Here is a 27,976-nt window from a genome sequence, read left to right as displayed (position 1 = left end):
AAATGTCCGGCACCGAGCGACATCGTACGATCGTCTCCTTTCTTCCCACCTTGTTTATTTGAAGTATTAGACGCAGCTATCTGTCTTACATTTAGAAAAAAATGTTTTTAATGGTTTCATCCATTTATTATAAACATATACATTGTTTTCTGTTCGATGCTGCGTGAAATTCCGTCCAAACGCATTTTGCGGTCGTTATGGGTGTCCACGCCCTGTGGTCCATTATCGAACCGGCTCGCGAGTCGGTTCTGCTCTTCGGTTTGAGCGGACAGACGCTGGCGGTGGACCTGAGTCTGTGGGTGAGCGAGGCCCAGCACGTCCAGGCCATGATGGGGAGGGTCACCAAACCCCACCTGAGGTGACATCACGCACGAAGCAACTGCTTGGGATGCGAGCGTCGCTTCTGATGACGCTGCTTCCTGTCCAGGAACTTGTTTTTCAAGGTGTTGTCCATAACGCTGATGTGAGTAAAGCCCGTGTTCGTGATTGAAGGAGACTGTTGAGAGCGATGTTTGCCACTATTAATGTGTGTTTAGGTTGGCACTACTTGCCACGGCTGAGTTGGGCGGAAGGTTACGCTCTGTTGTGTTCAGTGAATAAAGGCGGAACCTCCCTGTGCAAGTTGGTGCTGGATGAGCGGAGCACAGAGAGGGTGTACCAAAGTAAAGTGATTTACGTGTCTCCTGTGTCGTATGTGCTGAGACGACGAAGCGAAGTACTGGAAGCTGTCTTCACCAGGAATGGAAGAAGCAAATAACCAGAGAGCTGCTGCAGAAGAGCCAACAGGTTATGGGCCCAGGCTAGGTACGGCGGTGCACGGACGGGGGCTACCGCCACGCTTCGACGGAGACGAGTCACGCTACCATATATGGGAGGCAAGGTTTTTAGTGTACTTGAAAACCATCCACCTCAAAGACGCTATCCTTGGATGTGGGCTAGCGGCAGGAGCTAACGCACATGAAGTTGCCGAGACGGGTAGGAAAAACAAACTAGCATACGCAGAACTGTGTGGTTGTTTGGACGACAAGACACTTGTGCTAATCCTCTATGAAGCGCCCGATGATGGCAAGAGAAGCCTAGAAATATTGAGGCGTCATTTTGAGTCAGAAGAAAAGCCGCGAATTGTCGGGCTGTACACAGAGCTAACCAATATGCTAATGGCTGACGGTGAAGAGCTAGCGGACTATCTAGCACGTGTGGAGAAGATAGTGGCCGCATTAAACAGAGCTAAAGAGAGCGATGCACTTTTGAATGCTCACCGCGCTACCGTAGCAGACCAAGGGCTGATGAAGTAATGACGGCTAATTACAAAACGCCCAGATCAAAGTGTAACGAGAAGGAGAAAAAATATGTCTTCAACGGAGAGTGCTTTATTTGTGATAAAGTGGGGCATAAAGTAAGAGATTGCAGAAATAAAGAAAAGAAGACGCAGAGAAGATGGGCAGGTCCACATAACAGCAATAAAGTGGCCACCATTGCAGACACTGGACAAGGTTATCATCGGGATAAAGATGGCTCCAGACCCGCGAAGGAAGAAGAGGAAACATGCGCGTTCCAGGGGAGCGAATGGAGGCCCCATGCCACGCGACAGCAGGGACTTCTCGTGGACAGCGGTGCCTTTTCCCACATCGTGACCGACGAGCGAGCCTTCATCAGATTCGATGAGACCTTCAGGCCAAGGAACCACATCACGCAGCTGGCGGATGGGACACGGACGACCGGCAGCGTCCAGAAAAAGGGGGATGCGCGGATCAAGCTGATTGACAGCAACGGAAAGGTGGTGAGTGTCAAGCTCACCAATGCCCTCCTGATCCCAGGATATTCACAGAACATCCTCTCTGTGGAAGCTGTAGCTTCTAAAGGAGCGAGATTCAATTTTGAGAAAGATGACAACAAAATGATCTTTCCTGATGGCACAACATGCAAAATGAAGGTAAAAGACAGACTGTACTATGTGGACACTGTAACAGAAAAAGATGAAAGCAGCGAGGACACCTGCAATGTTTCTTTTGATCTGAAAACTTGGCATGAGATAATGGGTCATTGCAACTATGATGATATTGTAAAACTTGAAACAGTTGTAAGGGGTATGAAGATCCAGGATAAAACATGCAAACCTAACCAATGTGAAAGTTGTTTACAGGATAAATTTTCCCAAAGCAGGAACAGGCAGAGTGATGCAAGGGCTAAAAAGCCATTAGAGCTAGTACATACAGACCTGAGTGGGCCAACAGACCCAGAGTCATTCGAAGGGTACAAATAGACAACGAAGCAGTTCCTCGCAGACACAGCACCTTACGGTAAAGTAAAACGTCTGAGATCAGACAATGGGACGGAGTTTGTTTCAGAGGAGTACCAGTGATTACTCAGGGATAATGCAATAAAACATGAGAGATCGGCTCCTTACTCCCCGCATCAAAATGGGACAGTGGAGAGGAATTGGCGTACAATATTTGAGATGGTAAGATGTATGCTGATAGAATCAGGTTTACCCAAAGAGCTGTGGCCTTATGCAGCTAGGACAGCCGCAATAATAAGGAACAGGTGTTACTGCAAAAGAACGGGAGAGACGCCCTATTTCCTTTTTACAGGAAAAAGACCAGATTTGTCAAAGATGAGAAAGTTTGGTACTGAGTGTGTGGTGTATGAGCACAACAAGAAAAAGTTAGAACCAAAAGGGAGAAAGGGAATCTTTGTTGGTTTTGACCGCCATTCACCTGCTTATATGATCTATTTTCCAGAGACAAACAAGGTTCAGAAACACCGACTGGTCCAATTCTTCACAAAGAGCGTGACTGAGAGCCAGACACAGACTGACACGGACCAATCGGAGGATCACTTTGTAGAGTGGGTAACTATACCAAGTGAAACGCGTCAATCACAGACGGAGAAAGTAGAGCCTAAAGGTTCAGACACGGAGGAAGAGCCAGACCCTGACACACAGACTCCTCGTGCTGCAGGTAGACCCAGAAATAAGCCTAAATACTTAGAGGACTATGAGTGTGCAGTGCAGAGCAGTGAGTTAACTATTGACTACTGTTACAGAGCTACAGCTGGGCTGCCACAGACCTTTAAGGAGGCTATGACATCACCAGGATCAGAAAAGTGGAAGGAGGCAATGAAAGATGAAATGACTTCATTTTAAGAGAATGACACCTTCTCACTTGTACCGTTACCAGAGGGTAGACAGACAGTGGGGGGAAGGTGGGTTTATGCTCTCAAAGAGGATGACAATGGAAATGAGACATACAAAGCCAGGTATGTAGCAAAAGGGTACAGTCAGGTGGAGGGACTTGATTACTCAGAGACATTCTCACCGCCGGCTAACTTAACATCACTACGTGTGCTGATGCAACTCGCTGCACAGCATGACCTTACACTAAACCAGATGGACGTTAAGGCAGCGTACTTGCATGCACCTATTGACTGTGAACTGTACATGGACCAACCAGAAGGTTTTCAGGTTAAACAAAGGAATGGTGTACAACTCGTGTGTAAGTTGAACAAATCGATCTACGGACTTAAACAGTCTGGCAGGAATTGGAACATGATGCTCCATGAGTTTTTGATCGAGAATGAGTTTGTGCAGAGTCAAGCCGACCACTGTATTTACACTAAACTGTCTGACAAAGAAAAAGTGATTTTGTTAGTATGGGTTGATGGTATACTTGTGGCTGCCAGCAGTGAAATGTGTTCAAATGAGGTCAAAGAGAAACTAAAGAGTAAGTTTAAAATGAAAGACCTCGGACATCTCTCTCATTTCATTGGAATTGATTTCACTCAAAAAGGGGGTGCTATTAAAATGAACCAATCCAGGTATATTGGGAAAATACTGGAAAGATTTGGAATGGCTGAGTGTAAAGCCAGAGCCACTCCGAGTGAAACCAAATGTGATCTGACTCCAGAAGGGGACAAAACAGATGAGAGAAAATACAGAGAAATGCTGGGCAGCCTCATCTACATCATGACCTGTACAAGGCCAGATATCTGCTGGATTGTGAGCAGACTGTCACAGTACATGTCAAATCCCAGGGAGAAGCACATGACCGCTTTAAAACATGTGTACAGGTACTTACAAGGGACTAAGGACCGTGAGTTGTGTTATCACAAGAGTGACACAAAGCCTGAGTTGATGGGATACTCAGATGCCGACTGGGCCAATGATGCTGAGGACAGAAAGAGCACTACAGGCTATTGTTTCAGCCTAAGTCAGGACGGTGCTATTGTTTCATGGAAAACAAAGAAGCAGCAAACTGTTGCACTGTCAACCTGTGAAGCAGAATATGTAGCATTAGCAGCTACTGTTCAAGAAGCGCTCTATCTGACTCAACTACTGAAGGACATGGATCACAGTTTTGAGCAAACAACAAAAGTGTTTGAGGACAATCAAGGGACGATACGCCTTGCAAAAAATCCTGTGAATCGCCAGAGGAGCAAACATGTGGACATTAAGTATCACTTCATCAGACCCAAGGCAAAGGTCAAACACAGGGCATATGATGACCTGTATGCAGGTTAGATAGTAAAGAGGGAGAGAAGGATCTGTACAGGCTGGACAGACAGAGAGACAGCGACAGCTTTGGTCAGAGAAGGCAGAATCTATTTAATTTAGGTGACTTAAATTCTACACCAATGTAGTTAAAGACACTTTAAAGACACTAATTAACTGCCGGACTATGGTTCTGTTTTATATGTCGCACTCATAGTGCATATTCTTCTCTTGCACTGCGGCACCTTTGGATTACACTGTCCTAAAAAGGACCAGAGTTGGGTCCTAAAATAACCCCCAAAGAAGCCTCAATACGCCTTCAATGGATTTATGAATGGCAAACTGCCCCCGACGGCCGTGCGTGTTTTAGCGACCACTAGCAGCGACCAGTTGCTAGTGTGACCGGTGATTATGTCACCGAAACAAAAACAATAATGTCCTGTCGGGATGTCTGTTCTGACTCTCAGGTATATGGTTGGAAGTGTTTTATGTTGTTGTGGTTGTTTATGTTTTTCAGCGTTGGGCGGGGTTCTGCAGTCAGCTGACTGAGGGGACGGACGCGGAGTCGGGGCATTGGATCAATTGTTCAGTGATCTGTTGGTAATGCCTCAGGGTTTAGGTCGAGGGAGACTGCGCAGTCAAAACATTAGATAGATCGATTGTTCGGTAATCGGTTAGAAATGCCTCAGGGTCTAGGTAGGGGGAGGCGCGCGCTCTCTTCCTCATTCAAAAGAAACAGTGAACGACGAAGCTGTGTCGCGCTTTATTTCACTCTTTCTCACGACTATTCCCTTTGTTTAAGGTAACGAATGTACACAAAGCACGTTGGCAGTAGTTTACTCTGTGTTATGGGGATGTTCACTGAAAGTAATTATACGTTTCGTTTTGTTAGAATTGCTGAAAATGTACTTATGACGGGAGACGATGTAAACGCTTTAGACCGCATAACGGCGCGCCCATATTACACTGTTCCCGCCATTTGATTCACCATGTAAGCTAGCTACGTCATTAATACTGCAAGATAAGATAAATAATAATTTAGTTATTCAATTGTCTGTGTGGCCGTAAGCAATGGGTTAAATGTATATTGTATATGATGCTTAATGGAATGATTTGAGTAGGAGAATGTATGAAAGCAGGTAATGCTGATGCAATGTTAATTAATTACCAGTGAGTTATGTATGTGTTATGATGTTGATGTAAAGATTCAAAAGAAACAGTGAACGACGAAGCTGTGTCGCGCTTTATTTCACTCTTTCTCACGACTATTCCCTTTGTTTAAGGGCTTAACATTTGGAGGCACCGCTGGGATGTTTGGCTTGAGGATCATCCCTAAACTGTAGTGGAAACCTTCTGGCTGATCATCCCTTAAAACTACCCAGGTATCGGAGAAAGGCTGGCGAAGCAACCAAGGCAGGTGGTCTCCTGACAAACTGGTAACCTGCATTCTGAAGTGAGCGGAAGTGACCACTAAGGAGCACCAAAGGGCCAATAACGTAACTAACCCCCTGTTTGACTGCTTATGCCCACATCTCTGATAAAATGGAGTCTGAATTTGAGAACCTGCAGTTGGAAATTAAAGGAGCACTGTACAAATTGACCGTCGAGCAACTGATTAAAGTACGCAATGCTCTCGGGATATCAGAACCGGAAGAAGATGTGACTGGTAAAACTCGCAGTCAATTGATTGGTAATAAAGTATCTTGAACGAGAAGAACTAGCTGACTTGGAGGACAACGGCATGTCAGAGCTCCTCCATTCTCAGGACATAATAGTCACAGTGCTAAAGACAACAAACCTGAACGAAGGAGAAACTGGAAAACAAACTGAGGAACAGAAACATCTACAGAAAGAGGTAGAGGCACTGAGGTTATCATTGCAAGAAAAAGAAAATGCCTTAAATGGACTTGTGAGCACAAGTACAACCACACCTGCAAAATCCAGCATCCCAGTAAAAACTATGCCCCCAGCCCCCTCTAGTGGTAGCATGTGGCGCAAAGACTTCAAAGTATCAGGTCAGATAGGTGAGCCAGGGCAGAAAGATAGGCTAACCTTTTCCAGTCTGGCAAGACAAATTGAAAGTGGCCTCAGCAAAGGATACACAGAGTCAGAGATTATTGATGCCGTCATTCGTGCCATCACACCAGGCATGCAGCTAAGGAGTTACCTAGAAGGAAAAGGAGAACTGACACTGCCTGCCCTTCGTAGAATTCTAAGATGTCACTACCAGGAAAGGGGTGCTACGGAGCTATATAAACAACTCACCTCTGAAGCGTGTGAACACAGTCCAGACGAGTGAAGTTCCTGAAGAAAAGAAAAGCACCACCCGACAAAGCACTGCCTCTCTGCCTCCTGATCTTCTATATGAGATAAAAGAAATGCGTTCTGAGATAGGGCTGTTGAAAGATTTGAGAGCTGAGGTTTCCCAAATCAAGGAAACAATTCAAAATTCTACCCCTCCACTCCCAATGTATCCTCCACCCAGCAGAGAACCAGGAACTGTTTTTGCACCCTACCCAATGTTTTCCCCCCCTCCACATTCATCGTATAAGACTGAATTGAGTGCCATGCCATCTAATCAACAGCAGCTACCAGAATCAGCATACCAGCAACCCTTTGGCTCGGGACAAATGAGGGGAACAGCACAATACCAACAGCGATTTGCACCACAGCGGTACTATCCAGCGCCACGCCCCCAACCAAGATGTTTTGCTTGTACCCAAGCAGGTGAAGAGTACTGCCAACACTGCTTTAGGTGCGGAAGCAGTGAACACTTCAGGGCCGGTTGTAAAGCACAGAGACCACCAGCAGCAGAACATACAAGGAAGAATCCTTTAAACTAAAAGGGTTTGCTCCCGTGGGCCATGGAGCAACCAGCCATATGAAAAAGACCCAAGTGTGCGTAAACTGTGAAGAAGAAAAAAACAGAGAGACACTTAAAGGTTGTTCAGTTTGTAAAATTACACTGTATTGCTCGAAAGAATGCCAGAAAGCTCACTGGCCGGCTCACAAAAGACATTGTAAGCCATACACAAGTTCTGGTGCTAAGAAACAGATAACTAAGTCAAGTAAGAAAGTGAAGTGTCAAGAAAGGAAAACATCGGAGGAAACACCTTCTCTAAGGAAGTTGGTAGGAAAAAAATGCATCAAGTGTTACCTAAACAAACAGAAGGTTCAGGCATTGTGGGACACAGGCTCCCAAGTTTGTACTATAGATGAGGTATGGAAAGCGAGCCACTTACATGATGTGCCACTAAGGGATGTTGCAGAGATTGTTGACCCCATTAACCCTTTACAAATTGAAGCTGCTAATGGAACAAATATGCCATATGTTGGTTGGCTTGAAGCATCTTTTAAACTTGCTGCTAGTGATGATGAGCTGATGGTGCCCATATTAGTACTAAAAGGAGGACAACAGCAGTGTCCCATTATTGGTTTTAATGTGATTGAACGGCTTGTAGTGGATAGTTTGCAGGGAAGAAAGGGACATGGAGATGAGGACAAACTTGTGAGAGCAGTAAAAATCGCCTTTCCCCATCTAAGAAAAAATGAAGCTAAAACTTTCATTAGAGCAGTGAGTGTGGGGCAGACATGGGAGCATCATGTAAGAACAGCAAGTGAAAGAATTAGTGTGCCCCGACGTAGTTCCATACAGATTGAGTGTCGAGTGCAAGCTCCACCTTTCAGAGAGGATCGAACCCTCATTTTTGAGCCCTATGAGAACCCACAGTGGCCTGAGGGACTAGAGTTTTGTGATACCCTCGTGTCAGTGAAGGCAGGGGCAAATCCAAAAATCGTCATCAGTGTACAGAACCCTACAAATTGCGACATCATGATGGATGGAAGGACTGTAATTGGAACTGTGCAGTCAGTCAGGTCATTGTACCCGGCCAACACATATAGAGCAGACTGTGCCGCACCTACAACAATCCACCATATGCAAGCACAGAGCACAAGTTCAAGTAACCCTGCTCATGAACAATGGGACCCTCCTGTTGATTTGACTCATCTGGATGAACAACAGAGAAGCATGGTCAGCCAAATGCTAAGAGATGAGTCGGAGTCATTCTCCAGGTCTGATGATGACATAGGCTGTGTGGAAAATCTACAAATGAACATTTCATTGAAAGATCATGAACCAGTCTCAAGAACATATTTTTCTGTTCCAAGACCACTCTACAAGGAAATGAAAGACTACCTACAGGACTTGATAGCGCAAGGGTGGGTTGAAAAGTCAGCTTCTCCCTATTCTTCCCCTGTCGTCTGTGTAAGAAAGAAAGATGGCACGCTGCGCTTATGTATCGACTACAGAGAGCTCAACAAGAAAACACACCCGGATCGCCACCCCATTCCCAGAGTACAGGACATTATGAACAACTTAGGAGGGAACACATTTTTTACGCTGTTGGATCAGGGTAAGGCATATCACCAGGGGTTCATAGCTAGGGAGAGTAGAAATTTAACAGCTTTTGTGACCCCCTGGGGGCTGTATGAGTGGGTCAGAATCCCATTTGGCCTCATGAATGCACCTGCCGCATTCCAACGCTGCATGGAGGAGTGTCTGGAGGGATTAAGGGATGAGATATGTGTACCTTATCTTGATGATGTCCTTGTGTTTAGCAGATCATTTGACGATCACGTCAACGATGTTAGAAAGGTGCTGCAACGACTGAGGGAGCATGGGATAAAACTGAAGCCTCGGAAATGTGAACTGTTTAAAGCAGAAACACGGTACCTTGGAAGGATTGTGTCAGCCGCTGGAAACAGAATGGACCCGGCTGATACTGCTGCAGTCACAGCCTTGAAGGACAAACAGCCGGCTACGGTGGGTGAGTTAAGAGCTATTTTAGGACTGCTGAGTTATTACCGGCAATACATCAAAGATTTTTCTCGTATTGCCAGCCCCTTATATGACCTCCTTAAAACACCTGTGAAAGCGGACACAACGGAAAAAACAACCAGAAAGTGGCAAACAAAACGGACTCTACTTCAGATGTTAAGGACACTCACAGAGAGACAGAAAAGTAACTGGAAAGAGTCACTAAACAAACTGATTTTTTCATATAACTGTACTCGTTCTGAAGTTACAGGTTTCTCCCCCTTCCATTTGCTGTTTGGGCGCTCTCCACGGTTGCCAGTTGACATGGTGTTCAACCTGACTCCAGGACATGGGGAGGGAAATCATCACAAACAAATGGAAAGGTGGAAACAAGGCATGGAGGAAGCGTATGAGATCACGCGAGAAAATGCTCACAGGGCTGCCACGAGGAGTAAAAGACATTATGACAGTAAGGTGAAATGCTCAGTGTTACAACCTGGCGATCGTGTTTTAGTCAGGAACCTGACACCACGGGGTGGCCCTGGTAAACTGAGAAGCTACTGGGAGGATATTATTCACACAGTTGTGCGCCAAGTGAGTAAAGACATTCCAGTGTATGAACTCAGACCGGAGAACGGGAAAGGGAGACCCAGAATTTTACATCGTAATCTTCTTCTCCCATGTGACTCCTTGCCACTGGAAACATCGGAAACATCGGTGCAACCACGAGCAAAGAAAAGGAGTGTGGAGGAAGTTCCGGATGCTGACGAGTCTGAAGAGGAGGATGATGGAGATGATGAGTATTATCCGGTCTTACCCCAGCAGCAACCCAGACCGTGCTCATCTGAGACAATAAATCCTGTCTTTCCCACCACATCTCAAGAGCTTGAATGCACCCAGCCTGATGACAGCATGCTGCTTGAGCAGGAGGTTGCACAAGGACTGACAATTCAGGAGGAGATGGTACCAGAACTGGAGGATGACAATAGTAAGGACTCTGCCCCCTCGCCTGTTTTGAGTGTTCCCTGCAATGAGGAGCGTCAGCGGCCCAGACGACAAAACAGACGGCCCAGGATATTCACATATGATAGGCTGGGTTCGCCAGCCTGTTACAACTTGAGAACAAGTTGGATGCCTTGGACACGTATTGGGGAGCCATATTACTTCCAACATCAGGGATATGCCCAGTAGGTACATTGGACACCACTGTATATGGACATGGACTGTTGAAAACAGTGTCTGTATCCGCATGGACTGTTGAACACAGTGGCTGTACCTGCATGGACTGTTGAATACTGCAAAAACACTACTGTTTAGGCAGAAATGGACTGTGAAAGGAGTGATAAAATGTGTGCCGGTACACGACGGATCAACAAGGACTGTGACAGAAAAGAATGGACTGTGTGATTACTCATTTAACAGAATGTATGAAAAGAGTTCCAGTCTGTAATAATACACTGTAATAACCTGGATGCAGTAGTGTACAGTGGTTACCCTAACATAGCACTGACGGTAACAGTTTGTGATGTTGGGGACAACATTTTTTCTGAGGGGGAGTATGTGACCGGTGATTATGTCACCGAAACAAAAACAATAATGTCCTGTCGGGATGTCTGTTCTGACTCTCAGGTATATGGTTGGAAGTGTTTTATGTTGTTGTGGTTGTTTATGTTTTTCAGCGTTGGGCGGGGTTCTGCAGTCAGCTGACTGAGGGGACGGACGCGGAGTCGGGGCATTGGATCAATTGTTCAGTGATCTGTTGGTAATGCCTCAGGGTTTAGGTCGAGGGAGACTGCGCAGTCAAAACATTAGATAGATCAATTGTTCGGTAATCGGTTAGAAATGCCTCAGGGTCTAGGTAGGGGGAGGCGCGCGCTCTCTTCCTCATTCAAAAGAAACAGTGAACGACGAAGCTGTGTCGCGCTTTATTTCACTCTTTCTCACGACTATTCCCTTTGTTTAAGGTAACGAATGTACACAAAGCACGTTGGCAGTAGTTTACTCTGTGTTATGGGGATGTTCACTGAAAGTAATTATACGTTTCGTTTTGTTAGAATTGCTGAAAATGTACTTATGACGGGAGACGATGTAAACGCTTTAGACCGCATAACGGCGCGCCCATATTACACTGTTCCCGCCATTTGATTCACCATGTAAGCTAGCTACGTCATTAATACTGCAAGATAAGATAAATAATAATTTAGTTATTCAATTGTCTGTGTGGCCGTAAGCAATGGGTTAAATGTATATTGTATATGATGCTTAATGGAATGATTTGAGTAGGAGAATGTATGAAAGCAGGTAATGCTGATGCAATGTTAATTAATTACCAGTGAGTTATGTATGTGTTATGATGTTGATGTAAAGATTCAAAAGAAACAGTGAACGACGAAGCTGTGTCGCGCTTTATTTCACTCTTTCTCACGTCTATTCCCTTTGTTTAAGGGCTTAACACTAGCAATATAATCTGGGACTGGCCAGCAGGGTGTAGGGTTTTACCAAACCCTCTTCCGGTTCTTTGTTCTCCTTAGTGGGTGCGTAATCAATGAGGAGAATGTGGGTTAAGATTAAGACATTTATATAATTAACAGATCAGTACAAATTGGTTTAGATTATCAGCGCTGAGATTCCAACACAGCTCTCATGCCCGCGCTTCATTGGAATGAAGATGCTTCCTTCTTCGTCCTCACGTCATTCTGTCCCCTGAAGGCGGGACTTTGCCCCAGCCAATCTAAGCCCATGTTTATCTGTGTTGTGTGATGTCACTGTTGTGATGCGTTCAATTGAAATCAGTCATTACAATAACAAACTAAACGTGGTGCGTCCCTGTTGTTCTGTCGGCATGTAAACACGTTGTGGAATCCCATCTAATATGGAAATTCCCTACAAGGGAAGAAGGTGATATCCTTCCCAAAACTGCAGCAGCCAGAAGTGACGTTATGTTGTTAGTTAGGCCTGCTAACCAGTGAAGCTACAAGCTATCCGAGAGACACCGTTCTCTATAAGAACATTTAACACTGACAGCAGCGCAATGTGTGAATACGAAAATATTACGGCCTTGACAAGTAGAAATTTAGATACCAATTCTCACCCTCATTCGGCGTCTCTCGACTTGTGAAGGGTACCTGCCAGCTTAGCTAAAAGCAGCTAATGCATCTAGCTAACTTGCTAAGTGTCAAGACCAAATATATAAGAGTGCACGTCTCAGTTTAAAAAATACTCACATGTCACAATCGGCTTGTTTTCCATAGTGTATATGACCGGCTGTTCCTCTAGACACTCCATACGTGTTCGGGGTAGCACTCCATGAAAATGACATACAAACACAGCTTTATTACAAGTAAATGCTTATGTGTGCTGTTGTGTTTAATGGAAGGGGCCTGCGTCCCCTCTGCACTTCCGGGAAGTGCGTATCCGCTGCGTCATCAAAGGGCCGCCCTCTACTTCAGTAAACAAATATATAAAAAGCGTATTTGAAATGTAATTTGAATTAGGAACAGTAATGGAAAAGTTTTATGATTTGGATGATTCCAGCAAAACAATTAAATAAAAAGTATACTGACGGGAAATAAAAGTCAATTTACAATTTCTGGGATTTCAAGGTGTACTTCGACAAAAGGACATCATTTTCACAGGTTTCTTTTAATGTTTGAGGGATTATAACATGTCTTAAATCATCTTCCATCAATCATAGTACAGTAAAGTAATATAAATTACATTTCATAACAAAATAAAATATATTCAAAAATTGCAAAGGGACAATAGTGTGAGGGTCATGTGGCTGCACTGGCTGATTGGCCTACGACTCGCACCTGTTTTCGGCCTCTCATCCCAGACACACCCGAGGCTGATTACGACCGGCCTTCATAAGCCCTGCTGTTCCCAGTCGGACTATTCTTCATGGATCGCGTCCCTGCGTACAGAACGTCTTTCTGCCGCTCCTCATCCCTGGGATCTGCCTTTGTTAGAGTTTTGTATTTTGAGCTTGCTTATTTGGTTTGTTCTTTTGGCTGTGTCTTTTTGTTTAACAAGATGTTTTCGTTGGGCTCCAGCCACCCCGTAACCCGTGCGCAGCTCCGGGATAGTGACTCGACTGATGAACATTCCAGTAAAGCTTATAGTCACGTTTGTACTGTCTCCGTCCTCTGTTTCTTGGGGTCCTCTCGCACCAGTCCGTAACAAATAGTACGACAAAACTCCCTCATCCAAATGACAGCCAAGATTTGAGTGAGTAACTAGTTCCAAATATTTAGTATCTGAGTGAAGCAAGTGATCAAACACATATTTATAATGCCATAGAATTAAATTGCAATTTGGTAGTCACAGAAAGATCTCACAATAAAAACTAGTAACTTTGGTTCAGTGACTGGTACATTTAGAGGTAGTCTGAATGCTTACTTGCCACTTTAAATTAGTGAAACAACTGGGCCCATTGACTGATCATTAAAGCAAAACATTATCATAATATTAATTTTGAAATAAATTTGTTTTACGGCAATTAACATAGAACATGTCTATTAACTATTATCTCACATTAAGAATATAAATTGTACATCAATTAAACATTATAATGATAAAATTCTACACTATCTGTTTTGAATGATACACATTTATCTGTGAATGTGGTGAGCAGGTCAATGTCGGTGGTGGTCAGGGAATGTCGCAAATTGGCAGCCTCGCTCCTGTCAGTCTGCGATAGGGCAGCTGTGGCTACTAGTAGCTTCACCACCACCAAGTGTGGAGTGAATGAATAATGCACCATGGGGACCAGAAAGCGTTTTGGGCTTGAGAAAGATTTGAGAAGTATCTGGTCGTCATTTGATTAAAGTACAACAAAAAAAAAACTTCAGTCCTCCACAGTTGTTGGTCGGAAGCAACGAAAACAGCGCCGGAAAAGTTTCCCAACGCCTTTTTGACTCGTTTCTTAAAGCTCCTGGTGGAGTCCAGAGGAGCTTCTAGATCTCGTTTGGAAGCTCCTTCTTGTTCAGTCCCGTCTGGCTCTTCCACCAGAACCTCATCAGACGCTTCCTTGACCGGAGCTTCTGCAGCATCGTCTGAGACGTTTGAGGCCAGAGGAGCTTCCGGAGCGTCAGAGCTCGTACCTCCATTAGCAGCAACACTGTCCGTGGCCGGAGGAGCGTCTGGAGCAGCAGCGTCTTGCTCCGGTTGTCCACTGCAGTCACTGTCCTCCGTCAGGTGGGACATGGATATGAACGGGTGCAGCAGGGCCTCACTGGCGGACATCCTTTCAGCGGCGTCCATGCGCAGCAGGCATTTGAGCAGGTCAACAAAAGCCCGCCGGTCCCAGAACTGGACCAGGTCACCTCTCGGATAGACCTGGATGGGGAAACGGATTCAGGTCAGTTGATCCTCTCAGAGACGGATCATCAACAGGTACCGGTTCTGCAACAAAGAGCGCTCACATCCAGCAGGCTGTCCAGAGACGGGCCGCGCCAGTCGCCAGGTGTCCCGCCTCGCACGGGGACGTCAGCGGAGCTGTCCTGTGAGGTCTGCGGGGACAAGACGTGAGGATCGCGTACACTTTCTCCTGTTGGCACAGATGTTGACCTTCCCAAAAGTCCCTTCGCCGATGAACTCCTGCACCAGGTAGCAGGAGGAGACGCTTCAGAGGAGCTGACCTTCCTGGATCTCAGTCGCTTCGGGTGATGAGAGAAGATGGAGAGAATTTACTCAGTGAGGGAGTGAAACACAACCAAGTTGTTGAACCCCCCCCATGCATGAAACACAGATGATTCTGGAATCTGTGTCATTATTTCACAAAGCAGACTTTAACAGATATTTTAGATTATCAAGATAAAATAATCATCGCAGCAGCAAAGACTGAAGCTCTTCCGTGAGACGATGGAACATTCTCTGCTTCTCCTCTCTCTCCGTCCGCAGAGGGCGGGACATAGTCGCTGTTTAACCAATGCTCAGCCAATCAGCGTCCTGAGCGCTGACAACGCGGGGGCTCGTCTCATTTCCGGATTGACGGTGATATAAGGGCGCTCCCTACTGGGCAAAAGGAAAGTTACTGAATCTTCCTGCTTTTATTCTGCATTAATGATCAATTATTACTGAAACTCGATGGATTAAATGACCCCCCGCAACCACCACTGATTTGAATGAAAGGAACAAAAAACAAATAATATTAAAGTTCCTTATAACCTGCCTGACGTTACGTCCCTTCCAGTGATAATTTAAAACATTGTAATAATAACTGGGTTTTTTCCTGCCTACGTCGTAGCTTACGTTACGTTATTATTAACTAGTTGATGACTCTGTCAGAAGTATTTTCAATAACTTTAAATAAAGGTTGAGCCCCCACCCAAAAGAAAATGATGATTATGAGCATATTTTGTTTAACTATGGCAGAGGAGATAACATCCTGAATTGACATGAAGGCTTTACTTCCAGTGAGGACGTGTCCAGGATTTCAGTTGTCCAACAGTCCAACTGTTGTCACCAAAGTCGTCACCATTTAAATCATTATTTGACATTGATATATTGCAAACAGCAGATATTAGCATAAACATATATTTATCTTCTTACCAAGACTTCCAGTCTTTGCATCAAATACATTTGGGTTCATTTAATGCAAATACCGGAAGTGTTGGTATCAATCCCAACAGCTTCAGCGAACAAATATCCAGCTCGACCCTTCTCAGCCCCCTGCTGGGCAAAAGGAGAGTTACTTACGTTCGGTGTCACGTGACGTGGAAGTTTTAACTTCTGGTGTTTCCGGTATCGTCATATTGACAATTGTCTCGAAGTTGAATTGTTAAAAAGAGCAGCAACGAAGCAAGACCCTCACACTTCCCTGTCGTTTCTATCGATATACTAGCCGTTGTCATGACAATGGGCTTTGATCCAAACGCGAGGTGCTGATTGGTTGAATTTGGCGTTTCCTTCAGTTTAAAAGTTGGAATAAGATAATTAACTAGTTTATCACTCTGATAGAAGTATTTACAATAACTTTAAAAAAAAGATGAAAAAAAAACAGTTTACACATGACATATTTTATAGTTTAATATGATTAAATTGTCCACCAGACAAAGATTTTAAATAAATAATCAGAAATCCATGTCAAGACTATCAATCAATCAATCATGAAGTTTGTAATACATTAGAATGAACGCATCGGTCCCTTCGAAATGAAGCGACCGATGCGTTAAAACATTTACGTTCATAATTTGTCCTCGACGGTCTCGATGTGTCTTTCATACATCTCACGTGGAACAACCCGCGATATAGCGAGTCTATTCGATGCGTCCCCCCAGCTGTAATTCAAAACACCAAGTTGTTTATCATAAATAGAGGTCTGGTAAACGCTTGGAGCCACAGCATTAATTTGATATGTCCAGCAAGGAGGTTGTTTTTATTTATTTTACGTCATTTGTCTAATTGTTAGCAGGATTACGGAAAAACTGTTGGATGAATCTTGACAAAAAATCTGAAAATGGGTCTTGGTCTAACTTGGATTCCATGACATTTTGAGAGCGATCCAGATAAAAAACAATTTTTATTATTAAATACATACACACACAATGCATGCTGAAAATGTATGGAGCTGCATGAACAGTAGCATTCCACCATGCTCTTTGGTACTGAAGCTGTTGACTAACATTAAATCACCACAGTCAGGATTCATTTTCTTTTTTTTTTTGGAACTTTTTATTTTTTAATCGGAACAAAACATCATCTGAGACAGGTATGTAGGTGAGCAAATAATGAGCTCAAATAATACACAAAAACAATATATTTATATATTATAATAATGAAAATGAAATGTATTACTCATAAAAATATATTAAATGAAAGACAAATAAAATAAACATAAAATAATAATAATGAAAAATATATAATAGTAATAAATAAAAAGGAAAAAATAAATAAGACAATTTTCCCGTCACCATCATTGCCTCTGATTTGTTTTGATTAATCTTATATCCTGAGACATCGCCATAGTCTTTCAAACATTGCATGAATCGAGTTATTGAAGTAAGTGGATTTTTTATGAAGAGCAGGATATCGTCAGCAAAAAGGGAAATTTTATGGATATTCCTCCCACCATCTTCGACCCCTTCAATCCGAACATCCCGCCTGATGGCCTCCGCCAGAGGTTTAATGCTGAGAGCAAAGAGGATGGGTGAGAGAGTCGCCCTGTCTTACTCCTCTCTCAATATCATTTTTGACTTTGGACTTTTATACAGAGTCCGAAACCAGCTCACAAATGTTTTACCAATACCCATTTCAATTAATGTCTGGTCCAAAAATATCCCCTCTGGAGGTTTTAAATAAAACAAAAAATTCATTTACAACTTGTCTCAGATAAAACAAAACAAAAACATTACAAATATAAAACAGAACTTCCACCTTTTCAGCCAAACACAGAATGTTAACTACGACCAACGTTACACTAACATGTACTAAAGGTCTTAGCGAGTGTGAATCACCTGTGCTTAGATCAAGAGTTTCCCGTCAGCTTAATTTAATTAAAAAAAAAAAAATTCATGACACTTGCAGCAATCTTTTTCCAGATTAAACTATTATCGCTTTCATGGTCCATAACTGTTCAACAAAGTACTTGTCATGTACCTCTGATTATTCCACGTAGTCAATCATAACTTTCAGATCCGCTACAGCCAGCGTGCTGTCTTTCTTCCTCTTCCCGTTGATTTTCCATCCTTCAGCCAGTCTCTCCTCCATGCGTTCTTCCTCTCCACACTGCACCTGTACGCCCATCTCTCTCAAAGTGTCAGTGCCGTTTGTGAGCGTGGAAAAAGTTTTTTCTCCTGAGTCCATCATGATTCCGCCTCGCCGGACTCCTCTGCATGTTCCTCGCTGGAGACGTGCTGCTCCAAGCCGCGTGGGGGGGGGGTTGTTGAACATCAAAGCCTTGGCGCTTTGATGTTCAACTGACATCTGTCTACCGTTATATAAAGCCCAGTTCAGGCTGTCAGAACTTCATTGCGTTATTAAATTCGTAGGTGCTATATTGTTATTAGATTGGTATTCGATTAGTATTTGACAGATTCTCGCACGAGCTAAGACATGAAGTTTACAGAACTGGATAGAAAGTTACTGAGGAATCAGACAATGGAAGAGGTGGAGAGAGAGTTTGATGCGGAAGAGGCGAAAAGACGGAACAGGAAACGTTCCAACAAGGCAGCAATGAAGCAGCGAAAGGCCCTGGACAACACATGTCCAGGGAACAGTGACCCGATGGGCGACGGCCTGGATCCACACGGTAATTTGCACCATTAGCTCATTTTTGTACTTGTACAATCTTCAGACCTATTGACTCTGATCCTGTTTCTGTAGGGGGAGATAACCAGGGGACCAAGCCAGAGAAAACCCCGGCAGCGACCTCGCGGCGGCGGCAGAAATCCAATATCTCTCCCGTGGAGACCCCGGCTCCCCCGCGGCGGCTGCGACACCAGCCCCCTCCCGCGGAGATCCCGGAAGAGCCTGCCGACCCCCTGGCTGAGCCCGGCGACACCCCGGCTCCCATCTCAGAGGTAAGATAATCAATTATCCTGTTGTTTTATTTATTTATTTGATAAGGACAGTGCACGTTAATGAACATCTCTACAGACGCATCTAATAGACGTAAATATGCCGGATTTGAGCAAAAATGCTAATTTACATCCGCAAACATGGAATGATATTAGTTTTCGATCAAAGACCTTTAACGGTTCTTTATAGTGATTCTATGATTTTGCATGTATTTACACCTGCCAGCGACCAACATGCAATGCAATATTAAATAGTGATCTGACACTGTTAATGCAGACCACTGTTTCCTGAATTCTAAATATGATTTTATCCACTGAATTGCATCCAAAGAAAAATTAAAATGGGTTAATTTAGATTTACATTTTACAGTGTAAAATGCTGTTTGAAATAACTTAAACTAAATTAAACTAAACCATATATGTTATTGGTGAGAGTCGGGATTCTTTGCATAATTTGAGAACATTTGTATCCAGCCCGGACATCCTTGGCTTTAGAGTTCTTTAGTGAGCCAATGATGTTTGAAACTTCCAGCTCTGTTTTCCGTCGTAGAGAAAAAAACAGGCTGTGCAGGATTAATTGGTCTGGAAGTAAGAATAGAAGGTGAAAACATTTCTGATCTCCCTGACTGAGTTAAACTTATTAGCTAGGACAGTTGGACTAGTTACCATTGCATTGTTCATTTTAAGATCAATACATTTGTTTGAGTCTTTAATGTCTTTGCTATGTAATTTATTCAGATTTTGCCAGATCATTTTTGCATTCCCCTTTGCTTCCACAATGATATCCATGAAGAATTTTGCTTTAGCCTTTCGCAGACTTTGAGTTACTTTATTTCTTAAAAATGTAAAGTTTTGTCTTTCTGTAGTGAGACCAGTTTTAAATGATTTTTTAAGTTGTTCATCTCTGTCCTTCATTATTTTCCTGCATTCATCATTTACCCAAGGCAATGAATTCCCCCTTATGTTATTGCAGCTCCAGTGCCCCCCCCCCCCCCCCTTCAAGAGTTTTATTAATGAACATGTGTTTTCTCCTCCTTCTCCAGGGGACCAAGCCGGAGTCCAATCCGGTTCCCCCGCGGCGGCGGCGGCGGCGACAAAAGCTCCCAACAGTGGAGACCCCGGCTGAGCCCTGTGACACCCCGGCTGAGCCCTGTGACACCCCGGCTGAGCCCTTTGACACCCCGGCTGAGCCCTGCGACACCCCGGCTGAGCCCTGTCACACCCCGGCTGAGCCCAGTGACACCCCGGCTGAGCCCAGTGACACCCCGGCTGAGCCCTTTGACACCCCGGCTGAGCCCTGTGACACCCCGGCTGAGCCCAGTGACACCCCGGCTGAGCCCAGTGACACCCCGGCTGAGCCCTTTGACACCCCGGCTGAGCCCTGCGACACCCCGGCTGAGCCCTGTCACACCCCGGCTGAGCCCAGTGACACCCCGGCTGAGCCCAGTGACACCCCGGCTGAGCCCTTTGACACCCCGGCTGAGCCCTGTGACACCCCGGCTGAGCCCTTTGACACCCCGGCTGAGCCCTGCGACACCCCGGCTGAGCCCTTTGACACCCCGGCTGAGCCCTGTCACACCCCGGCTGAGCCCAGTGACACCCCGGCTGAGCCCAGTGACACCCCGGCTGAGCCGTTTGACACCCCGGCTGAGCCCTGTGACACCCCGGCTGAGCCCTTTGACACCCCGGCTGAGCCCTGCGACACCCCGGCTGAGCCCTTTGACACCCCGGCTGAGCCCTGCGACACCCCGGAAATGGATAGAAAGTTACTGAGAAATCAGACAATGGAAGAGGTGGAGAGAGAGTTTGATGTGGAAGAGGCGAAAAGACGGAACAGGAAACGCTCCAACAAGGCAGCAATGAAGCAGCGAAAGGCCCTGGACAACACATGTCCAGGGAACAGTGACCCGATGGGCGACGGCCCGGATCCACACGGTAATTTGCACCATTAGCTCATTTTTGTACTTGTACAATCTTCAGACCTATTGACTCTGATCCTGTTTCTGTAGGGGGAGATAACCAGGGGACCAAGCCAGAGAAAACCCCGGCAGCGACCTCTCGGCGGCGGCAGAAATCCAATATCTCTCCCGTGGAGACCCCGGCTCCCCCGCGGCGGCTGCGACACCAGCCCCCTCCCGCGGAGATCCCGGAAGAGCCTGCTGACCCCCTGGCTGAGCCCGGCGACACCCCGGCTCCCATCTCAGAGGTAAGATAATCAATTATCCTGTTGTTTTATTTATTTATTTGATAAGGACAGTGCACGTTAATGAACATCTCTACAGACGCATCTAATAGACGTAAATATGCCGGATTTGAGCAAAAATGCTAATTTACATCCGCAAACATGGAATGACATTAGTTTTCGATCAAAGACCTTTAACGGTTCTTTATAGTGATTCTATGATTTTGCATGTATTTACACCTGCCAGCGACCAACATGCAATGCAATATTAAATAGTGATCTGACACTGTTAATGCAGACCACTGTTTCCTGAATTCTAAATATGATTTTATCCACTGAATTGCATCCAAAGAAAAATTAAAATGGGTTAATTTAGATTTACATTTTACAGTGTAAAATGCTGTTTGAAATAACTTAAACTAAATTAAACTAAACCATATATGTTATTGGTGAGAGTCGGGATTCTTTGCATAATTTGAGAACATTTGTATCCAGCCCGGACATCCTTGGCTTTAGAGTTCTTTAGTGAGCCAATGATGTTTGAAACTTCCAGCTCTGTTATCTGTCGTAGAGAAAAAACAGGCTGTGCAGGATTAATTGGTCTGGAAGTAAGAATAGAAGGTGAAAACATTTCTGATCTCCCTGACTGAGTTAAACTTATTAGCTAGGACAGTTGGACTAGTTACCATTGCATTGTTCATTTTAAGATCAATACATTTGTTTGAGTCTTTAATGTCTTTGCTATGTAATTTATTCAGATTTTGCCAGATCATTTTTGCATTCCCCTTTGCTTCCATGAAGATTTTTGCTTTAGCCTTTCGCAGGCTTTGAGTTACTTTATTTCTTAAAAATGTAAAGTTTTGTCTTTCTGTAGTGAGACCAGTTTTAAATGATTTTTTAAGTTGTTCATCTCTGTCCTTCATTATTTTCCTGCATTCATCGTTTAACCAAGGCAACGAATTCCCCTTTATGTTATTGCAGCTCCAGTGCCCCCCCCCCCCTCAAGATTTTTATGAATGAACATGTGTTTTCTCCTCCTTCTCCAGGGGACCAAGCCGGAGTCAATTCCAGCAGCAACTCCGGCTCCCCCGCGGCGGCGGCGACAGCGGCGACACAGGCTCCCAACCGTGGAGACCCCGGCTGAGCCCACTGGCACCCCGGCTGAGCCCAGTGACACCCCGGCTGAGCCCGGCGACACCCTGGCTGAGCCCAGTGACACCCCGGCTGAGCCCTGCGACACCCCGGCTGAGCCCGGTGACACCCTGGTTGAGCCCGGTGACACCCCGGCTGAGCCCGGCGACACCCTGGCTGAGCCCGGCGACACCCTGGCTGAGCCCAGTGACACCCCGGCTGAGCCCTGCGACACCCCGGCTGAGCCCGGCGACACCCTGGTTGAGCCCGATGACACCCCGGCTGAGCCCTGCGACACCCCGGCTGAGCCCGGCGACACCCTGGTTGAGCCCGGCGACACCCTGGCTGAGCCCGGCGACACCCTGGCTGAGCCCAGTGACACCCCGGCTGAGCCCTGCGACACCCCGGCTGAGCCCGGTGACACCCCGGCTGAGCCCGGCGACACCCTGGCTGAGCCCAGTGACACCCCGGCTGAGCCCTGCGACACCCCGGCTGAGCCCACTGGCACCCCGGTTGAGCCCAGTGAAACCCCGGCTGAGCCCGGTGACACCCTGGTTGAGCCCTGTGACACCCCGTCTCCCATCTCAGAGGTGAGATAATCGATCATTCTGTTGTCTTGTCTTTTTTATGTTATTGCAGCTCCGGTGCCCCCCCCCCCCCCCCCCCTCAATTATTTTTATGAATGAACATGTGTTTTCTCCTCCTTCTCCAGGGGACCAAGTCGGAGTTTAATCAAGCAGCGACTCCGGCTCCCTGGTGGTGGCGGTGGTGGCAACCGCAGCTCTCTCCAGTGGAGACCCCGGCTGAGCCCTTTGACACCCCGTCTGAGCCCTCTGACACCCCGGCTGAGCCCTCTGACACCCCGGCTGAGCCCTCTGACACCCCGGCTGAGGCCTGTGACACCCCGGCTCAGCCCACTGACACCCCGTGTTTCATCTCAGAGGTGAGATAATCGATCATTCAGTTGTCTTGTGTTTTTTATGTTATTGCAGCTCCGGTGCCCCCCCCCCCCCCCCCTCAAGAATTTTATGAGTGAACGTGTGTTTTCTACTCCTTCTCCAGGGGACCAGGCCGGAGTTTAATCAAGCAGCGACTTCGGCTCCCTGGTGGTGGTGGTGGCGGTGGTGGCAACCGCAGCTCCCTCCAGTGGAGACCCCGGCTCAGCCCACTGACACCCCGGCTGAGCCCACTGACACCCCGGCTCAGCCCACTGACACCCCGGCTCCCATCTCAGAGGTGAGATAATCGATCATTCAGTTGTCTTGTGTTTTTTATGTTATTGCAGCTCCGGTGCCCCCCCCCCCCCCCCCCCTCAAGAATTTTATGAGTGAACGTGTTTTCTCCTCCTTCTCCAGGGGACCAAGCCGGAGTCAATTCCAGCAGCCACTCCGGCTCCCCCACGGCGGCGGCGCGGCGACACGAGCTCCCAATTGTGGACACCCCGCCTGAGGCCACTGACACCCCGCCTGAGCCCAGTGACACCCTGCCTGAGCCCAGTGACACCCCGGCTGAGGCCACTGATACCCCTGCTGAGGCCACTGACACCCCGGCTGAGACCAGTGACACCCCGGCTGAGCCCAGTGACACCCCTGCTGAGACCAGTGACACCCCGGCTGAGCCCAGTGACACCCCTGCTGAACCCAGTGACACCCCGGCTGAGGCGAGTGACACCCATGCTGAGCCCAGTGACACCACAGCTGAGGCCAGTGACACCCCGGCTGAGCCCAGTGACACCCCGGCTGAGGCCAGTGACACCCCGCCTGAGGCCGCTGACACCCCAGCTGAGGCCAGTGACACCCCGGCTGAGGCCAGTGACACCCCGCCTGAGGCCGCTGACACCCCAGCTGAGGCCAGTGACACCCCGGCTGAGCCCAGTGACACCCCGCCTGAGGCCAGTGACACCCCACCTGAGGCCACTGACACCCCAGCTGAGGCCAGTGACACCCTGGCTGAGCCCAGGGATACCCCGCCTGAGGCCAGTGACACCCCAGCTGAGGCCACTGACACCCCGGCTGTAATCTATTTCTCTCCATCTATAAAAATAATAATAATAATATCAACAATGTTTCAACTGTCATTGCCCATGTTGGCAATGACAGTGAGACCTGGAGGGGTGTGATTGGGAGGAATGGCCCCCCTGATCGGAATCCGAGTGGTGTTTTGTTATTGGACTTCTGTGCTCGTCACAGATTGTCCATAACAAACACCATGTTCAAGCATAAGGGTGTCCATATGTGCACTTGGCACCAGGACACCCTAGGCCGCAGTTCGATGATCGACTTTGTAGTCGTCTCACTTGCGGCCGCATGTCTTGGACACTCGGGTGAAGAGAGGGGCGGAGCTGTCAACCGACCATCACCTGGTGGTGAGCCAACTCCGATGGTGGGGGAGGATGCCGGACAGACCTGGCAGGCCCAAACGTATTGTGAGGGTCTGTTGGGAACGTCTGGCAGAATTTCCTGTCAGAAGGAGTTTTAACTCCCACCTCCGGGAGAACTTTGACCATGTACCGGGGGAGGCAGGGGACATTGAGTCCGAGTGGACTATGTTTCGTGCCTCCATTGTTGAAGCGGCCGATCGGTGCTGTGGCCGTAAGGTGGTCGGTGCCTGTCGTGGCGGCAATCCCAAGACCTCTTGGTGGACACCGGTGGTGAGGGATGCCGTCACGCTGAAGAAGGAGTCCTATCAGGCCCTTTTGGCCTGTGGGACTCCGGAGGCAGCTGACAGGTACAGACAGACCAAGCGGAGTGCAGCTACCGTGGTTGCTGAGGCAAAAACCCGGGCATGGGAGGAGTTCGGTGAGGTCATGGAAAACGACTTCCGGACAGCTTCGAAGAGGTTCTGGGCCACCATCCGGCATCTCAGGAGGGGGAAGCAGTGCACGGTCAACACTGTGTATGGTGGGGATGGTGCGCTGCTGACCTCGACTCGAGACGTCGTAGATCGGTGGAGGGACTACTTCGAAGACCTCCTCAATCCCACCGACATGCCTTCCAGTGAGGAAGCAGGGCCTGGGGACTCGGGGGTGAGCTCCTCTATCTCTAGGGCCGAGGTTGCCGAGGTAGTTAAAAAGCTCCTCGGTGGCAAGGCCCCGGGGGTGGATGAGATCCGCCCGGAGTCCCTTAAGGCTCTGGATGTTGTAGGGCTGTCGTGGTTGACACGACTCTGCAACATTGCATGGACATCGGGGGCAGTGCCTCTGGATTGGCAGACCGGGGTGGTGGTCCCTCTTTATAAGAAGGGGGACCGGAGGGTGTGTTCCAACTACAGAGGGATCACACTCCTCAGCCTCCCTGGAAAGGTCTATTCAGGGGTACTGGAGAGGAGGGTCCGCCGGATAGTCGAACCTCGGATTCAGGAGGAGCAATGTGGTTTTCGTCTTGGACGTGGAACTGTGGACCAGCTCTACACCCTCTGCAGGGTCCTTGAGGGTGCATGGGAGTTTGCCCAACCAGTCCACATGTGTTTTGTGGATTTGGAGAAGGCATTCGACCGTGTCCCTCGGGGAGTCCTGTGGGGGGTGCTCCGGGAGTATGGGGTGTCGGACCCCCTCATACGGGGTGTCCGCTCCCTATATGACCGGTGCCAGAGCTTGGTCCGCATTGCTGGCAATAAGTCGGACATATTCCCAGTGCGGGTTGGACTCCGCCAGGGCTGCCCTTTGTCACCGATTCTGTTTGTAACTTTTATGGACAGAATTTCTAGGTGCAGCCAGGGCGTTGAGGGGGTTCGGTTTGGTGACCTCAGGATTGGATCGCTGCTGTTTGCAAACGATGTGATCCTGTTGGCTTCATCAGGACGTGCCCTCCCGCTCTCACTGGATCGGTTCGCAGCCGCATGTGAAGCGGCCGGGATGAGAATCAGCACCTCCAAATCCGTGGCCATGGTTCTCAGTCGGAAAAGGGTGGAGTGCGCCCTCCAGGTCGGGGAGGAGATCCTGCCCCAAGTGGAGGAGTTCAAGTACCTCGGGGTTTTGTTCATGAGTGAGGGAAGAATGGAGCGAGAGATCGACAGACGGATCGGTGCAGCGTCTGCAGTCATGCGGACTGCACAGATCCGTCATGGTGAAGAGAGAGCTGAGTCGAAAGGCGAAGCTCTCGATTTACCGGTCGATCTTCGTTCCTACCCTCACCTATGGTCACGAGCTTTGGGTAGTGACCGAAAGAACGAGATCCCGGGTACAAGCGGCTGAAATGAGCTTCCTCCGTAGGGTGGCTGGGCTCTCCCTTAGAGATAGGGTGAGAAGCTCAGTCATCCGGGAGGAGCTCGGAGTACAGCCGCTGCTCCTCCACGTTGAGAGGGGCCAGATGAGGTGGCTCGGACACCTATTTAGGATGCCTCCTGAACGCCTCCCTGGTGAGGTGTTCAGGGCACGTCCCACCGGGAGGAGACCACGGGGAAGACCCAGGACACGCTGGAGAGACTATGTCTCTCCGCTGGCCTGGGAACGCCTCGGGATCCCCCCGGAAGAGCTAGAGGAAGTGGCCGGGGAGAGGGAAGTCTGGGTTTCCCTGCTTAGGCTGCTGCCCCCGCGACCCGGCCCCGGATAAGCGGAAGATAATGGATGGATGGATGGATCAACAATATTATATTGTAAACCAAACCCCACCTGAGGTGACATCACGCACGAAGCAACTGCTTGGGATGCGAGCGTCGCTTCTGATGACGCTGCTTCCTGTCCAGGAACTTGTTTTTCAGGGTGTTGTCCATAACGCTGATGGGAGTAAAGCCCGTGTTTGTGATTGAAGGAGACTGTTGAGAGCGATGTTTGCCACTATTAATGTGTGTTTAGGTTGGCACTACTTGCCACGGCTGAGTTGGGCGGAAGGTTACGCTCTGTTGTGTTCAATGAATAAAGGCGGAACCTCCCTGTGCAAGTTGGTGCTGGATGAGCGGAGCACAGAGAGGGTGTACCGAAGTAAAGTGATTTACGTGTCTCCCGTGTCGTATGTGCTGAGACGACGAAGCGAAGTACTGGAAGCTGTCTTCACCAGAAATAAAAGAAACAAATAACCGGAGAGCTGCTGCAGAAGAGCCAACAGAGACTGAAGGCAGAAACCATGAGGAAGAGGACAACCGCCAGATACGGGGGGGCTCTGGAGGGCTCTGCTCCAACGAGCACCAGCAGGGGGCGCTTCAAGGCCGTCCTGAGGGAGGTCCGTGTCCTGTCTGTCCCTTCTGCTAGGCCTCATGGGTTTCTGTCTGATTCTAAAAGTCTTGTCCTAGTTGTCCTCGTTGTCCTCGTCCATGCTGGACTGCCTGGACGTCCCCTGGGTGACCGCCGCTGGGGAGGCCGAGGCCTTGTGCGCCTACCTGGACGCCCGCGGCCTGGTGGACGGCTGCATCACCAACGGTGGAGACGCCTTTCTGTACGGAGCCCGGACCGTGTACAGGAACTTCAACATGAACAGTAAAGTACGTTAGCGACAGCCCGGCTGAGCCCTCCGACACCCCGTCTCCCATCTCAGAGGTGAGATAATCGATCATTCATTTGTCTTGTGTTGTTACCCTCGCCGAAGGGGAGGCGGGGGTATTGCAATTGGGTCTGTTTGTTTGTTTGTCTGTTTGTCTGTCCACGCGCATAACCCAAAAACTAGTATGGCATTTGAAATGTAAATGTGAGCAAAACCCTGTTGTGTGTTCCACCTTTTTCACAACAGTTTATTTATGTGTAAATATATACATATGTAAACCTTTAGTTTATTTTTCTCTCTCTGTGGGAGGAGATTCTGATCGAGGTCAAAGTGTTCAGGAAAGCAACTCGAAACGGAATCAGAGCCTGGAGCTAAATACACGCACATTATAATAATCCTGCAGGATTATAGGGCCGAAGCTTG

General features: G+C 47.6%; 1 pseudogene; it reads left to right on the top strand.

The window, feature by feature from the left end:
- The first annotated feature begins 197 nt into the window (after positions 1-197).
- Positions 198-27,613, top strand: LOC137915675 (flap endonuclease GEN homolog 1-like; annotated as a pseudogene).
- The last annotated feature ends 363 nt before the right edge of the window (positions 27,614-27,976 follow it).

This window comes from Brachionichthys hirsutus, unplaced genomic scaffold, assembly GCF_040956055.1.
Source record: "Brachionichthys hirsutus isolate HB-005 unplaced genomic scaffold, CSIRO-AGI_Bhir_v1 contig_1096, whole genome shotgun sequence".
NCBI classification, from domain to species: domain Eukaryota; kingdom Metazoa; phylum Chordata; class Actinopteri; order Lophiiformes; family Brachionichthyidae; genus Brachionichthys; species Brachionichthys hirsutus.
The sequence above is the reverse complement of the archived record's forward strand: the minus strand, read 5'-3'. Positions and strand labels throughout refer to the sequence as shown.